The 15,462-nt window shown below is 39.5% G+C and overlaps 1 protein-coding gene across 3 annotated transcripts in view; it reads left to right on the forward strand.

Annotated features, from left to right (window-relative positions):
* SYT2 (synaptotagmin 2) overlaps window positions 1–15,462 on the forward strand; it is a 200,348-nt gene that overhangs the window by 74,113 nt on the left and 110,773 nt on the right. For all 3 annotated transcript variants that reach the window (XR_016280403.1, XM_089514301.1, XM_089514304.1), the window contains exon 2: window positions 14,685–14,724. The gene's annotated coding sequence lies outside the window, so the exon portion shown is untranslated. The remainder of the gene's footprint in view (window positions 1–14,684; window positions 14,725–15,462) is intronic.

Consider the following 15,462-nt stretch of genomic DNA (forward strand, 5'->3'; position numbering starts at 1 on the left):
ATACAGACCATACTGTGCCCACAAAAGTTAAATTTCTTCTTCCCATTTAAGTCTCATCTGCACTTCAGAAATAATGCAGTTTGACACCACTTTAAGTGCCATGACTCTATGCTATGGAATTCTGGGATTTGTCATTTTGTGAGATATTTAGCCTTCTCTGTCGTAGTCCTCTGGTGCCAGAACAAACGACAAATCACAGGATTCCATAGCATTGAGCCATGGCAGTTAAAAAGGTGTCAAATTGCATTATCACTGCAGTGCAGATGAGACCTTAGACTCAAAGATTAAGGCAATACTAGTAGCAGTAGTTTTTTTTAATGCTGGGACAAATGGGTGAAATGAAAGAAGTACAACATATAATTAATCACATGAAAACCTGGAATATCTAAAAATATAATGAACACAAATATTTTTGAAAGGATAAAAATGGCATATATTTTCTAGATTTAGGGTGTGTGGGGAAAGATTGTGCCCCCCCCCCCACACACCACATTGTGCAGAATGTGGGAGAGGGACTTGTGAAGAAAACCTTTAATTTGGTTCTGAATAAGTTCCTACTGCAGGGGAAGAAATCAGCAATGTCTCATTATCACTGCAACCCCCCCCCCCCCCCCATTCCCAGAAGAGAGGCCATCCAGAAGTAGACAAGAAAAAGTAGGCTGAGAAAACATTGGCTCAGCACTAGCAGCTATCCCAGTGGACCTGTTTGTTCGTTCAGTGACAGGTGTATCCATCAAGCAGCTTGCTCTTTGGTGACCAGAACTCAGGGAAAAACACAAGAGTTTGCAAAAAGAATAAGCTGAAAACACAGAAGAATGGCGAAAGGAAAATTAAAGTGGGTAAAGAATGATGAGAAAGATGCCATAGTCCCTTTCTATCCTTTTCACCACCTGTTCTTTCCATGCCAACATTTGCCCCAAAGAATTGCAATGTAAGAAGAAGTGTTAAGAGCTACAGGTCTTTTCCTGTGTCTCCTTGAATAGGAAATGTAACAAAATAAGTCCTCCTTCTGATGAAACATGAACATTCAAGCCTACTGAATCTTAAACCCTTTGTGTGTTTTGTATGGCCTGACTGAAGGACCCAGTTTTGCTTTGGTCCCCAGTTTTGCTTTTTGCCCTCTGTTCTTTTGCACTTATTCTCGTTTCCAACTTCCTGAAGAGGGAGGTCATCCAGATTTTTGAAACTGGGTGTCATCCAGTAGAGCTGAATGGTAGGAAATATGGGGCTGTCTCTTGGCACGATATCTGTCACAAGGCCATCTAATGAGGATGCAGAAAAGGGCCCTCCTGGTGGCTTCTCCCAGGCTATGGAATTTCCTCACATGGGAGACTAGGCTGGCCTCTGCTCTCCTTTTCCTGGTGGTTAAAGACCTTTTAGTTTAAAGAGGCATTTGATGATTAACTGATTGTGCAGAAGGGTATTTCTTCTTTGTGTATGACCTGAATTGTTACCGTTAGTGTCATTTTTAAAGGCTTGTATACTTTTTTATGCTGTATAGTTGCATGCAGTCACCATACTCTGCTTGTATATTTGTAAACATGGCCCTGTATAAAAAGCACTTCAAATCTCTTACCATTGAGCTTCATTGTTCACCTCTCCTCCCTAGGAGAAAATGAACTAAAAATGAAAAAGACGAAGAGGTTAAGTAAGAGAGGGCAAGTATTCATTTGTAAAATCAGCAATCCCACTTCCCCTTTTTTTTTTTTTTTTTTTTTTTTTTGCAGCATGAAGCAAAGAATAATGCACCATTAATCTCCATTGTATGTACAGATGCATACTGGCCTGGCAGGTGGACCTTTCTACCACATTCAAAATGGGATAGTGCCCTCAACTAGTTTGGGACTAGCAGACTATGTGGTAAAAAGCTAGATGTTACATGCAGCTGTATTTGCCAAGAGAAGTGAATGGCCAGGTTCTCAAGAGGAATAAATAAATAGTCCCACAGCATCTGCCACACAATCCCATTACCTAACTCTGCCTAAAGAAAGGGCTGTCCCTGTCTTTAGGTGCAAATGGGGCACAAAGGTACTTGGCTTCACAACCTCTATTGTGGACCAATGACTCACATTATTAACAGGCAAACTTCAAACAATTATGGTAGTATGGTGGGAGCTTGGGAGCTGGGTATGATATATATAAGCTAGTGACATGTATGTCACTACTCTTTGCTGTCCAGAAATGCTTTGATGGTGCTAGAATGATTTGTTTTTATTACTCTGTTATCATTATTTAACCACAAAAGGAATGAATCTGCTATCCAGACATGCTAGAACATTTTTTTAAAAAGACAATTAAGGATTCTGAGATAGATATATGACTCCAATTACTAGCATTTGATGCACACGCACACACACGCAATACTGAGAAAATCTCATTTTTAGAGTGAGAAGTATCTTCCAAGAACAGAATCTGGAAGTGGGCTAGGGGCTCCCTAGCTGGGTGATCCTTCAATTGCATTTTTATCCCTAGATCCCAGAGAGCTTAATTGTTGTTTCTGCCAAGCCTTCACCAAGACTTTGTTCTCAAGGTGTAGGCTGCTACTTTAAAGTTGGGCTGGACCTTCTAGAAGGCATTTTAATAAAGGCAAAGAAGAAGTGGAAGTGCAGACTCCTTACCTCAATATTTGTGCTTGATCTTTGTGCTTACCTTTCTTCAACCTCAAGCATTGGAGCATTAGTCATTGCAGTCCATCTTCTCCCTGTTCTTAGCACATATATTGCCTCCAGTGAAAATTAGGATAATTTTACCATCTGCTCTATAGTGAATGCAGTAAGAGAAGGGAAAGAAGATGGTCAAGAGTAGAGATCCAAACCATTCTGCTTATCAGAGGTCTCAGTGACTTCTTAAACTGCAGTCTCCTAATCTACTCATGCCTCACAGCAGTTCCATTTTGCATCTGGTCTTTGAGATCACCTCTGGATAGGAAATTAATTGGATCTCAGGAACATGCTTTTATTCAGTGCTAGCTCATGACATTTTGTTGCATGAGATGAAGGACAAGATGGTGTCCTTTACCGGTGCTGACTGAACAACTGAATTCTGCTTCAGTACTTTAACAGTTTCAACAGGGAAGCATCCTCCACTACACTCAAGGCAACAGTTTGTGTAACAGTTTGTGTAAAATACACTACTCTGTCCTCCAACAAAGTAACATAGAGTTCATGAGATCCAGGTCTCTCCATAGTCTTTCCCCTCAAAGCTGCTATGTAAGGCAGTTTTCTCATTCTTCCTAATGGTAGGGCCACCCCTGCCATTATTGCACGCTATTGTAGAAAACCATATTGAAGAAGAAGATATACCCCCCACAGAGATCTCAGCTCTGAAAGATTTTTTACAGTCTCATAATATTTATTCCATGCAGGTAGCAGAAGCATTGTATGTGTGCAACCCCTGCTTTAACATTATAATTTGTGGCAACTGTTGTTGGCAAATAATTTACTACATTGCTCTTTGTACATTGCCAGTGTGCCTAGTTTGGGGCATAAATATATAAAAGAGATCAAGAAGTGCAAGTGAGGTGCTGGTGTAGGCTAAGTCAAAACTTAGATTAATTGCTCTTTGGACTACGGTATGGAATCATAGAATTGTAAAATCATAGAATCATAGAGTTGGAAGAGACCACAAGGGCCATCCAACCCCCTGTCATGCTGGAATACACAATTGAAGCATCCTTGACAGATGGATATCCAGCCTCTATTTAAAAACCAAAGGGATCTTGTAGCACCTTTGAGACTAACTGTGCAAAAGAAGCTGTAGCATAAACCTTTGTAGATCATGGCTGTATCCCCACTGCAGAAAAAGCCAGTTTGACATCACTTTAACTGTCATGGCTCAGTGGAATTGTGGGGATTGTAGTTGTAGCACCTCTGACAGTGAAAGCTAAATATCGCACAAAATTACAATTCCCAGAATTCCATAGAATTGAGCCATGGCAGTTAAAGTGGTGTCAGACTGAATTATTTTTATAGTGCGAATACAGCCTTGGTATACCTCAGATCCAGGCATCTAAGGAAGTAGACCAAGTCTACAAAAGCGTATGCTACAATTTCTTTTGCTCAGTTACTCTCAAAGGTGCTACAAGATCTCTTTGCATACTGATATTCCATACTAACACAGCTATGTCTTTGAATTCTACCCTCTTTGAACTACATTTCTGAAAAAAACAATTTCCAGATTCTCAGAACTATAGTCCCAAAAAGTAACTTTCCTAAACTCTGGCATAGCTGTCTAGAATATGTAGAGAATATGTAGAGATATTATGGTAATATACCATAATTCTTCCTTATTTTCAACCTCAAGAAATAATCAGGGGTCAACTGATGATGTATGGTTTAAGGCTTTTGAGCACGATCCTCCTCATGTTTACTCAGAAGTTCTGTCTGCCTCTCCCCCACCAAAGTGTGCATAGCATTAGAATCTTGGGTCAATTAATTGCAATTATTCTTCAATTAAAGCTGGTTGCCCTGTATAGCATACTATCTCACTAATGCATCACGTCTGAGTTCCCATAGGAGAAGGATAGACAGGGGCAAATGGAGGTTTTATTGTACCCTTTATATTTTCTGTGTATTTATTAACAATACTGATTGATATCTCCAGAGCACTTCCAGAGCTGCTGCTTTAATATTTGTACTAGTACTTCTTAGTTATTCTGGTGATGGATGGGGAGGAATTGAGGTAGATGTGGGGTTTATGTATTGAAATGAATAATAAATAAAACAGCCCAGGGAGACTGCCAGTGTATGTGTGCACGCACACGCGCGCACGCACACACACACACACACACACACATCTCACATACGCTGGCATGTTGTCCTTTGGTGAACTGGATCTAGTAGAGGCTGCAGTGCTGATCAAGGGTATTTCTAAAATTCCTTTGCTCCTGATGTCATATTGCAGCTAATGGGAGGAAACGTGTGGTGGCATCACAAAATAATGGATGGTCCAGGTGATAAGTGCATCTCAGGAGGCAGGAACAGTTAAATTTCAGAGATATATCTTGGAGAGAGATATTTCAGTTATTTTTCAGACAAATTTCATATATATGTGTTTCTTTTGGAGATCTTCCTGGAAACATAGGCCCGTTACAATGAGCGCGTACTAGGGTTAGAAAGGGTCTCACTTCTTGACGCCCCTAACCCTAGTACGGACCCAGTCTGTATAAAATGGTGGTGCCCTATACAGATGGGCGCTGCCATGACTACGTCACCACCGCGCCGCCTCCAAACGAGGTGGCGCAGTTGTGATGTCATCGCACCGCACGAGGGCGCCTAAAACACCCTTTCCATGGTGCAAGAAGGAGTTCCGAAACGGAGCTCCTTCTGCGGTTTGCATCGCTGGCGGAGCCTTTAGATGGCTGCGCCAGGGACGCAAGGGAGAAAGGGGCCGAGCGGCCCCTCTCTCCTCCTCCCTGCCATCATCGGGTGTCCTTGGGGCATGAAGCCCCAAAGACACCTCTTTCCAGGCCGTGGAGAAGCGGCCTTTTGCCGCTTCCCCACAGCCTGGAAAGCGGCGGATTGGGGCCTCGGAGGCTGCCTTTGTGGCAGCTGAGGCCCCGATACGGTGGGAAAAGGGCCAGTTACAGGCCGCCCCAAACGGGCGGTCTGTAACCCACCATATTTTGTCTGAAAAATCTGAAATAAGTCTTATTCATTTTGAGGAATTTTATTTTCACACAGAGAACCAGCATGATGTAATGGTTAGAGTGCTGGATTAGGACTCTGAGACATCAGGGTTTGAATCCCCACTTAACCATTTAACTCACTGGGGCTGCATTTACACTGCAGAGATAGTCAGCTTTTGTATCCATGGGGGCTGTGTTTTGGACCCTCCCATGGACACCAAAAACAGCAGGCCCTCAATTCCCATTGTTATAATGGTCTGCGTGCATGCATGTCTGCGTGCATGCACCACCATTGGAAAGAAGGAATGGGTGGGGCATCCACTAGCCCATACTGTAATGCACTTTGGCAATAATAATAATAATAATAATAATAGGATTGATTTATATGCCTCCCAATCACTGGGAATCTGGGATAATAGATGGTTCCCTGCCCTCAGGCTTACAATCTAAAAAGACACAACACAAAAGGAGAAGGGAATGGTGGGGGGGGGGGATCACTTTAACTGTCATAGCTAAATTCTATTGAATTCTGGGATTTGTAGTTTTGTGAGATATTTAGCCTCCTCTGTCTCTACAGTTCCCAGGATTCCATAACATTGAGCCATGGCAGTTAGTTGTGACAAAATAAGCCAAGGGCTTATTTTTGGATACACGTGTAGAGAATTATACTTATTGTTCTGGGTTTTGTTTATTGTCTTAATTTATCATAGTGAAGTTCTCCAGCAGCCAACACTTTCCTATTTCAGGTTCATTCCTGATATTCAGCTCAACTAATTGGATTCCTTTCTACTGACAGGTTAAAAAGACATAATGCAGCCCAGTAGCACCATTGAGATTTACTAGGAAGAATGAATTCCTAGTGTAGGCACCAAAGTGATCTGCTACTGGAAGAACACCAAGACTGGGAAGAACAAATATGAAAGAACTAGACAAGATCCTAAAGTGCAAAGACATAACACTGGATACTAAATTTAGGATTGTCCAAACCATTGTATTCCCTATCACCATATACAGATATGAAAACTGGTCAGTAAAGAAAGTAGACAGAAAGAAAATCAATTCATTTTACAAAAGGTGTTGGAAAAGAGTTCTGAGGATACTGTGGATGGCCAAAACACAAATGGATCCTACAATATATCAAGCTTGAACTCTCCTTGGAAGCCAGGATGGCTAAATTGTACTTTAGCCACATCTTGAGAAGGAAAGACTCATTAGCGGCAATAATGCTAAACAAATAAAATAAATAACACTTTTATTTTTATCCCGCTTTTCTGTGACAAGACAAGCAAAGCAGCTCACAACACATTAAAATATCCACATTCAATATTATGTTTCAAATTCCCCCCTTAAATCCCACCCCAGGTAATAATGCTAGGAAAAGTGGAAGGCAGTAGAAAGAGAGGAAGACTGTATGCCAGATGAATAGACTAAATCAGAGAGACCACAGGCTTGAGAGACTGCAGGACCTGAGCATAGAGGCAGAAGATAGGAGATCTTGGAGATATCTCATCCACATGGATGCCATGAGATGACGTCTACTCCAGGGCAGCTAATAACAACAATATTCATGTATAAGTCTAGAAATTTTTAGTCAAAAATTTGACCTCAAAAACCTGGGTGAATCCATGGGTCAATGTAAGTACTGTACTTTAACTCTTTTCAAAGATCCACCATTTTGGCCCTCATACCTTCCTCAAACTATACTTGAGGTCAGCTTAGAGTCAAGTATATATGGTAGTTGATTAAAATCATTTTGAGGATGTAAACTGTGGTTTGATTTCATTATTTTCTTTATTTTTATTTTTATTTTCTTTTATTTTCTTTCTTTCTTTTTTCTTTTTTGCATCTTGTGCATCTAGTTTTGCTTGAATCTAATCAACAATTCCAGCACTATATCAAACTAGAAGTTGGTGACCTGAATTATATTCCTACAGTTAAACTTTGATTTTTGGATTTTGCATGCTCTTTTTGTATACTCAGCACTAGTGATTTCTTTCACTTTCTTGTGTTGGACGATCTCTGCTTGCAATATCCCCAAATCTGTCTAATTTTCATTATGGCTAGGGCTTTTAATTAGGTTTCCACTGGGGAGCTTTATTTTTTCTGATTCAACAAAATTACCCCTATTTATCGATAGTGTAGTGCATTTATCAATTCCACATTCCACTGAGATATCTTGACTACATAATCTTACACTATTCAATGAAGAATTGATTTCTAATGGTTATTTCCCACATAGTTTTAAATCAGTTGTATAGAACAGATGTTATGTTTATTCCCTCCCCCATCTTGTTTTCATATTTTATATCTCTGATTTGTTTTATGTCACATTAGTAAAGATGGCATCATTTGCAATGACAGATTACAGGAAGCCCTTGCCAACTGTAGGCTTGCCATCCGTGAATGGCCCTGCCCCGTTCCTCCCAATGGTGACGCGTGATCGGATGTGCAGTGTGCTGCCATTGGAAGAATGGGACTTGAGGTCCCATGTTTTTTGTCATCCATGGGGCCATCTGGAATGAAACCCCCACAGATATGAAGGGCTGACTGTAAGGAGGGAGATATGGAATCTCCTCAGAAATGTTGTGCCTAATATTAATTCCACCAAGTTCTTCTCCATTTGTATGATTGCATTAGAGTTGAGAGTAATTTTCTAATGATTTTTCTGATTCCTAAAATTTCAAGACATTTTTCAATTCATGTGTGGGGCAAAGAATCAAATGCTTGTTTGAAGTCATTCCATGATATGTGTAAATTTGTCTTTCATCTTTTGCAGTTTTTCAGTATAATTTTATCAATTAATAGTTGGTCATGGGAACTGGGAATTGAGACAAATACAGTGAGCCTGTGCCATATGTGGGCTTCACTTCCATTGCTTCAGCATACACTGAAGCCACAGGACAATTTAGTGAATGGCATGCACACCTATGGCACATGCGCCACGCCATGTGCACATCCCCCATTATTTTCAATAGGGTGTGAGCATATGTGAATTATTCCCTTACTCAGGAGGTCTGGAATAGATCCCCTGTGTAAGGGAAGGGATGGCTGTACCTTTCTTTTCCTTTGGATAAACAGAATTTTGAATTAGATTGGGACTGAATTACCTATTATTCATGTTAATAATTTAAAAGTTGGCAAACAAGTAATTTGATGGTAACTGTTGGGGGACTTTCCAAACCATGTACTGGTGGGACATGGACAGGCACATATGGGGAGAGGCATTCCCTGAAAAAGTAAGATATCAAGCCAGTTATGGCTTTAAATGTCTTCACAGGCACACTGAATTCATTTCAGAAATGTACTGGCAGCCTTTGAAATTCTTTCAAGGCTGACATTATATACCTGGTTTTCTAGTCAGCAGCTGAGCTACTCCATTTTGTGGTAGCTGCAGCTTCTGAGTCTCCTTCAAGGGCAGCCCCAGATAAAGTGCATTTCAATATTCTTATCAGGGCATGGATCCCTTTATCTGGGTTATCTCTGTCAGAAAAGGCCATACCTGTTGCACCAGTGGCTGCCTATTTTATATATCCTTCCCATCCAAAAAACTGAAGTCCTTAGATGGAAAGCTGCTTAGGTCTTCCTCAGCAAGCAGTACAGTCCCAATTCTGTGGGGATAACAGCAGTTCCATGGGAGTAGATGCCAAAGGCCAGCCTAGCTCAGCTTCAGATAGCCTGGCTGCAGCACTCATCATCCAAAGTTGTTAAACATTTGTAACCATATCATCTTATTAGGAAGAACAGTGTTACTGTTACTTTTTCCTGGAAGTGTTGGTTCCATTTAGTTACAATTGGGCATTTTGCTTAAACTGAGTTCCTTGGGAATAGTACTGAGATTTTTGTTGTTGTTATTCCTGTTATGTTTCAGTTTAGCACTTCTGAAACTGTTTTTGTTTCCCATTGATATTTTTCTTTTCTTTTCATTTTATTTATTTTTTAACTTTCCATCCTTTCCGTCTTTCCTAATTTTACCAAGCTTTAACTCAAGTTAACTTTTCCATTTTGTTGGTGGTGGTTTCTTGTTGCTGTTGTGTTTATCAGTCTCAAATCCCAATTCTCTTGTTAACTATTGCTACTATGCTATGCAGTAATTGGTTTGTCTTTTGAAGGGTAACTGGAAATTGCTAGAACTGCCAAACTGATATCTCCAACAACTTTTTTAAATCTCTCTTTGGTGCAAGTTTTAAGTCTGCTAGCCTTTTTCAATTCTGAGTGTTACTCATTTCCTCAGTCAAATTTCTCTATAAATCTGTTTGTTGGTCAGTAAGAACCAGTATTTATTTTCTTTCCACATTTCTTCACTTTCTAAATTTCCAGTACTAGCTCATTTTCAATGTGTGGTACTTTCTTTTTTGAGTTAGCATTTTCCCATTAAATCCTCTTTACTCTTGCCCCTTTGTTCTTCTGTTCTATTGATTTTTCTTTTCTGTTCTTCAAGTTCTATATTTGAAAATGGTTTATTTTGGATAATGTGTTAGGCTGCATATTTTCTGTACTGTTACATTAGTCTGGGAACACTGTTCTCCAGATGGTATTCATTTTTTTCCCAGTGACCCTAGGCTGATGAATTAGCATTGTACAAGCATTCCATCATTAATTTGTTTTCTGCTGCTGTCCATTTCTTCTACTGTGGTTGGCCTTCCAGTAGTTCCACAATATCTTGCCTGGGCTGCCAAGCAAAAGATGCTGAGTCCTGTCACCCTCTTTTGTTTTCACCTGCTGTCCAAAAATATGGACATCTGGCATGGAAATGACTAATCTGGTATGAAGTGTAGGTTTTGTTTTGCTTTTGTTTGTTTCTACACCATATTTAATCCATAACTTCTTGCCTCACAGGAGCATATAATCCCACCACAGAAAAGTAATGTCAGTGGTATTAGAATTATCATTACATTTATATTTATATCCTGTCTTTTTCATGACTGAAGATGGCCTATTTTTTTAAAAAAACAGAGCTAAAAATTCACATCATACAATAATTAAAAATATAATCAAAATATCAGTAAATTTAAAACCAGTTAGAACACAACCATTAAAAAGACAACAACCAATAGACAATACAGTACATTTTGCAGCTCCCTTCCCCCTTGAGCAATCAGTGTTGAGGCTGTTGTTGTTGTGTTATTATCACTACTGCTAAAAATGGAGAGAGATGTTGGACAGATTTTCTACTATTCAGGTGGGAAAATGCTTGGGACATTGTTATCAATTACCTCACTAAAGTTACATATTTTCTGCTTCCAATTGTATCCTGTTAGCCTGAAATCAGCTAATTAAAGCATCCGAACAGCACACATATACTCTCTTCACATTATTGTATTGATTCATCCCCCCACACCCATATCTGACCCAGATTGCTTACCGCAGTTATAATATCAGGTTGCCTTTGATTGACCTGGAAACAAACCTGAGTCAGCAGCTTTGCTTTTTTCCTTCAGGCCGCTGAAAACACCCTGGATTTTATTTTGGTACAGTACAATGTGTTCTTTTCCAGCCAAATCTTCAGCCTGTTTTCCAGTTGGAGAGGGCAATAACCCATCTTTCAAAAGCTTTGCACAGTTCTGCAAAATTCTGTTTGCCAGTTTGCATACACTGGAAATGTGGCCTGGTGTTTTCTTCTCAAGAAAGAGACCACCATTGGGACTTATAATGGGAAAGAACCACAGGTGTAGATAGTGTGCATCCTTGTTACAGCTACATAGTTGGACATCAAATCAGTGGAGTCCAATTACTATACTTGTACAGCAATTCTCTTAGAGACCTTAGGCCTGTGCAGTGGGTGTAGCACATTTATTTGATAGAATCAAGGCTGCCTCTTTGTGAGTTAAGAGTGTTACAGATCTGTTACATGACCAGCCTGCCCCTAAATTAATTGCTATATTGCTATGATCAGGTGGTGTTCTAGAGTTTTAATGGTTTCTCGATATCAGATCCAAGCCTGGTCTCCTGGGTGGCATTTAAAACATGGATCTGTTTGCTGACTGAGGTTTTTGATGTATTTATTGGTGAGTTTAAAACAACAACAACAAACAGTGAAACCTTGAAGTCTAACAAGATTATTGTCAATCAAATTTTTGTGGACTAAAAACAGTTCATATTTGCAGTCATCTTTGCGCAAAGAAACATGAAAGGGAGATTATAACATGTGACAACTTAGTGGCAATTCATTAAAAGTTTAAATTTTATTGGGGTGAAGTTCACACTCAATGTGTGAAATTGCCACTGCCACTGTGCAGGTGTTATATCCTGAGTTGTTTGTGTAACTTGCCATGGCTAACAACAATAAAGCAAATGCCACTGTTCTGTTTTCTGCATTTAGTTTCCCACTGATTTCACAGCTTGCAGGCTCCCCTCCTAATCATGTGATTATACCTGTAATACTAAATGCATCTGATGAAGTGGATGGCAATACATAGATGCTTCTGGCAGTCTTAATAAATGTGTAGATCTTTACAGTGCCACAAATCTTTGTACTGTTTTTACATGTCACAGAGGTCCTGAGAAGTATTCATCCTGATTCCTTGTATATTTGCATAGCAGAGGAAACAAAAGAAGTGCCAGTGCAAAAGCAGATGGGTCTGGTGACTGTTTCTGTGAGATGGGGAATTCACCCTTGGTTTGGATGAGAGTTAACCAGGGATTGAATCCTATTTGTAACATAGCTCCAGCATCTGGATAGCTCCTGTACAAGCTGTGGAGTTTTTGTGTGTGTTGTGTGGCAACCCCATGAATTTCAATGGGTTTTCTTAGGCAAGGAAGCTTCAGAAGTGGCTTTGCCAGTTCCTTTCTCTACAGCACCTGGTGTTAGTTGGTAGTCTCCCATCCACGTACTAACCTGGTCTGACCTTGCTTAGCTTCCAAGATCAGATAGGTGCTGTTACCTCGGAGTCACTACAGGGAAAACCAAGGACTGCCATTAAAAATGAGCATAGACTCCCTGTCGCACATTAATGCTACCTCTCTGCCAGAGTCATGCCACCTCTTTGAGTAAGGATATAGTGTAGATACATTTGGTTCAAAACCCAGAAATATTAGGAGGAGATTTTTTTTTCTGTGTTTGGGGAAGTGTGGGAGGAGATATATCCCCCAGGATGGGAATATAAACATTCCTAAAGCTTTGACTGCAATGCCATTTCTCTGAGATTCCACACCAATCAGAAAAATGCTGCAGAAATGTGGTTATTTATCAAGACAGTAGCCAAACCATCAGTATGTAATTCAGAGGGAACTGTGGGGAAGCAATCAGAAAACCTCAGTCTGAACAACAAAACAACTAATTCATTTGAGGGAAAGGAAAGGCGAAAGCACATGAGCATTCATGGTGTGAGGAAAGGAAAATGTAAAACTAAGAAAGTCTCATGGAACAAGCTGAGAGCCTTGTCTTTCAGCATATAATGTTTTATTTTATTTTATTTTATTTAAAAAAGATGGATTGTTCTCCTAAGCACAAGTATTGTTATTCCTATAATACAGGGTATATATGTACATTTCTTGCTATATGTACACACCAAGAAGAACCTACACACAGTAAAAGATATTATCTTTATACACAGACTTTCTCACATTTCTTGACTTCTGGGTGAGGACTCATGGTAGGCTGATGCCTCTGCTCAAACCTCTGCAGCAGGAAACGCTTAAGCGGCAAAATATCCAGCTAGGAGGCAAGTTATAGACTTTTTGCACAAAGAAAGAAAGAAGATGACTGGGTAATTTTCATTTTTATGATTAGAAAGAATAAGCTATTGAAAGAAGGGAATATGTTGTAATTTTAGAGAGGGAAATATGGATAACCATGTGTATATAAAATCAACAAAAAGAATATCAGAAGTAATTTTTTTCTTCTTTTTTCTTTTTCTTTCTTTTTTTTTTTTTTGGTTGCATTTTCCTCTTGTATTCCTTTTTTTCCTTAACTTTCTTTCTGTAGTTTTGATGTATTCTTAAAATTCTTAATAAAAATACAAATAAGGACATTCAAATTCTTACATATGGTTTAGAGGGTATATAATTTGTAGCCTAGCTGTATGCCAATGCATTTCAGTAACAGTAAAGCTTAGACCACTGCTTCTCTCATGTGAGTAACCTGCATTTTTCTCTTTTGTGTCCATGGACTCCATCTGTATCTTTCTCAGAAACTCACTGTTGACTGACAGCTGAAGGCTTGTAAACAGGCAGCAGCCATGGATAACCATTTTGAGTAGCACTAGCTAAGAAAAAAAAAAACTATGGGTGTGTGTCACTGTGTAATAGCTGAATAAAGCAACTGAACAGCACTACTTTCATGTAGAGCTGGGGTCCAACAAAACACATTTGGTAAAATGATTGAAAATAGGAATTTGTGTGAATAAAATATGAGATATTTTGGCTTTTACTTTCCTTGGTGATGTCAGTTGGAATAGGATTGATAAACAGCATCCAGTGCAGTTATAGAATTTACAGGATCTGAGTACAGAACTCAGAGAATCGTACTGGATCATTGTCCTCTAAATTAAGTATTGATCCAGAGGTTTTCTCTTTTTTTCAAGTATGATTGAATCACAGAATTTGTCTGTGGATGATATTGCCATATTGGAAAGACTGTGTCCTATGTCTGCATATGCTGCCAATATTATTTACCAATTGCTCTGATCTAGATGGATCAGAGATAAAGTCTGGCTGCTGTCACGCTGCAGAATTAATGCGGTTTGATACTGATTTAACTGTCATGGCTCCATCCTATGGAAATCAGGGATTTGTAGTTTGTTTTAGCATCAGAGCTCTCTGACAGAGAAGGATAAACATATCACAAAACTACAAATCCCAGAATTCCATTGCATTGAGCCATGGCAGTTAGAGCAGTGTCAAACTGCATTAATTCTGCAGTGTAGATGCTGCATCTATTTCCAGTGTAACACATATATCATTTTAGAATGTACAGCATACTGTTGTGAATCAATGTTTGTACCTACATTTTTTTAAAAAAAAATGTATTTGTTGATCTTTGTGCTCACCACAAAATTCTTAACTGCCTATCTTGAAGCTGAAACAAATGTTATTCTAATCCTTTTCTGTTTACTTACAGCTCAAGTTGTGATTTCAGGCACCAAGACCTCAAATTGCTGGTGAGTATCTATACTTACCCAAGTATCTTGATATGATTGTTAGCTGTCCTACTGCTGCATCATCACAGCAAAAATGGGTGGAAATATCTGTGGGGAAAAGACATACTGATATGCCTACATGCCCATGCTCTTTTAGTAAACCTATGGAAGAACTATATGAGAGAGGCATTGTCCTCTGCCTGCAGCATAAGTACCTCATTATGAAAGTGAATGCTCATTAAAACACCATCCATAATTGAAAGCGTATTTTTCCTGAACCCCCTGGCAACACCCTTGCTAAATTCTGAAACTTTTTTGAATTTAATTAAAAAGGCATCCCACTCCTTTAAAACTCATTTAGTGATGAGACAGTTTTTCAAAGCAGAGCTTTCATGTAGCTTCCACTGAGGGTACATTGGATGAGTTCTTCAGAAGTCTTTGTTGGAGGGCAGAGAGCAAGTGGACAGTATTGGCACTGCTGCCTTTCTTCCTAGGACATTGGGAGATTGTTCAAAAAGCACAGTCATTTCTGGAGGGTGGGCACACAAAATGTGAGTGAATAGTAACAAGAGCAGAGCAGCCTAATTCCTCAGGACTTCATCCAGCAGCAACAAGCAACAGAAAAGAAAGAAAGAAATGGGAATGAGGGATGCCTGACACTCAGGAGCTAGAGCAGGGCTTGGGGTGCAGATGGGAATTTGTTGTGAGAGCCATCACTTTAAAGTTTTAAAACTAAAATAACCTCTGTGGGAATTCCTC

The sequence above is a fragment of the Sceloporus occidentalis genome, unplaced genomic scaffold, assembly GCF_023333645.1.
Source record: "Sceloporus occidentalis isolate IW3139 unplaced genomic scaffold, rSceOcc1.0.p SCAF_3, whole genome shotgun sequence".
Classification (NCBI taxonomy): Eukaryota; Metazoa; Chordata; class Lepidosauria; order Squamata; family Phrynosomatidae; genus Sceloporus; species Sceloporus occidentalis.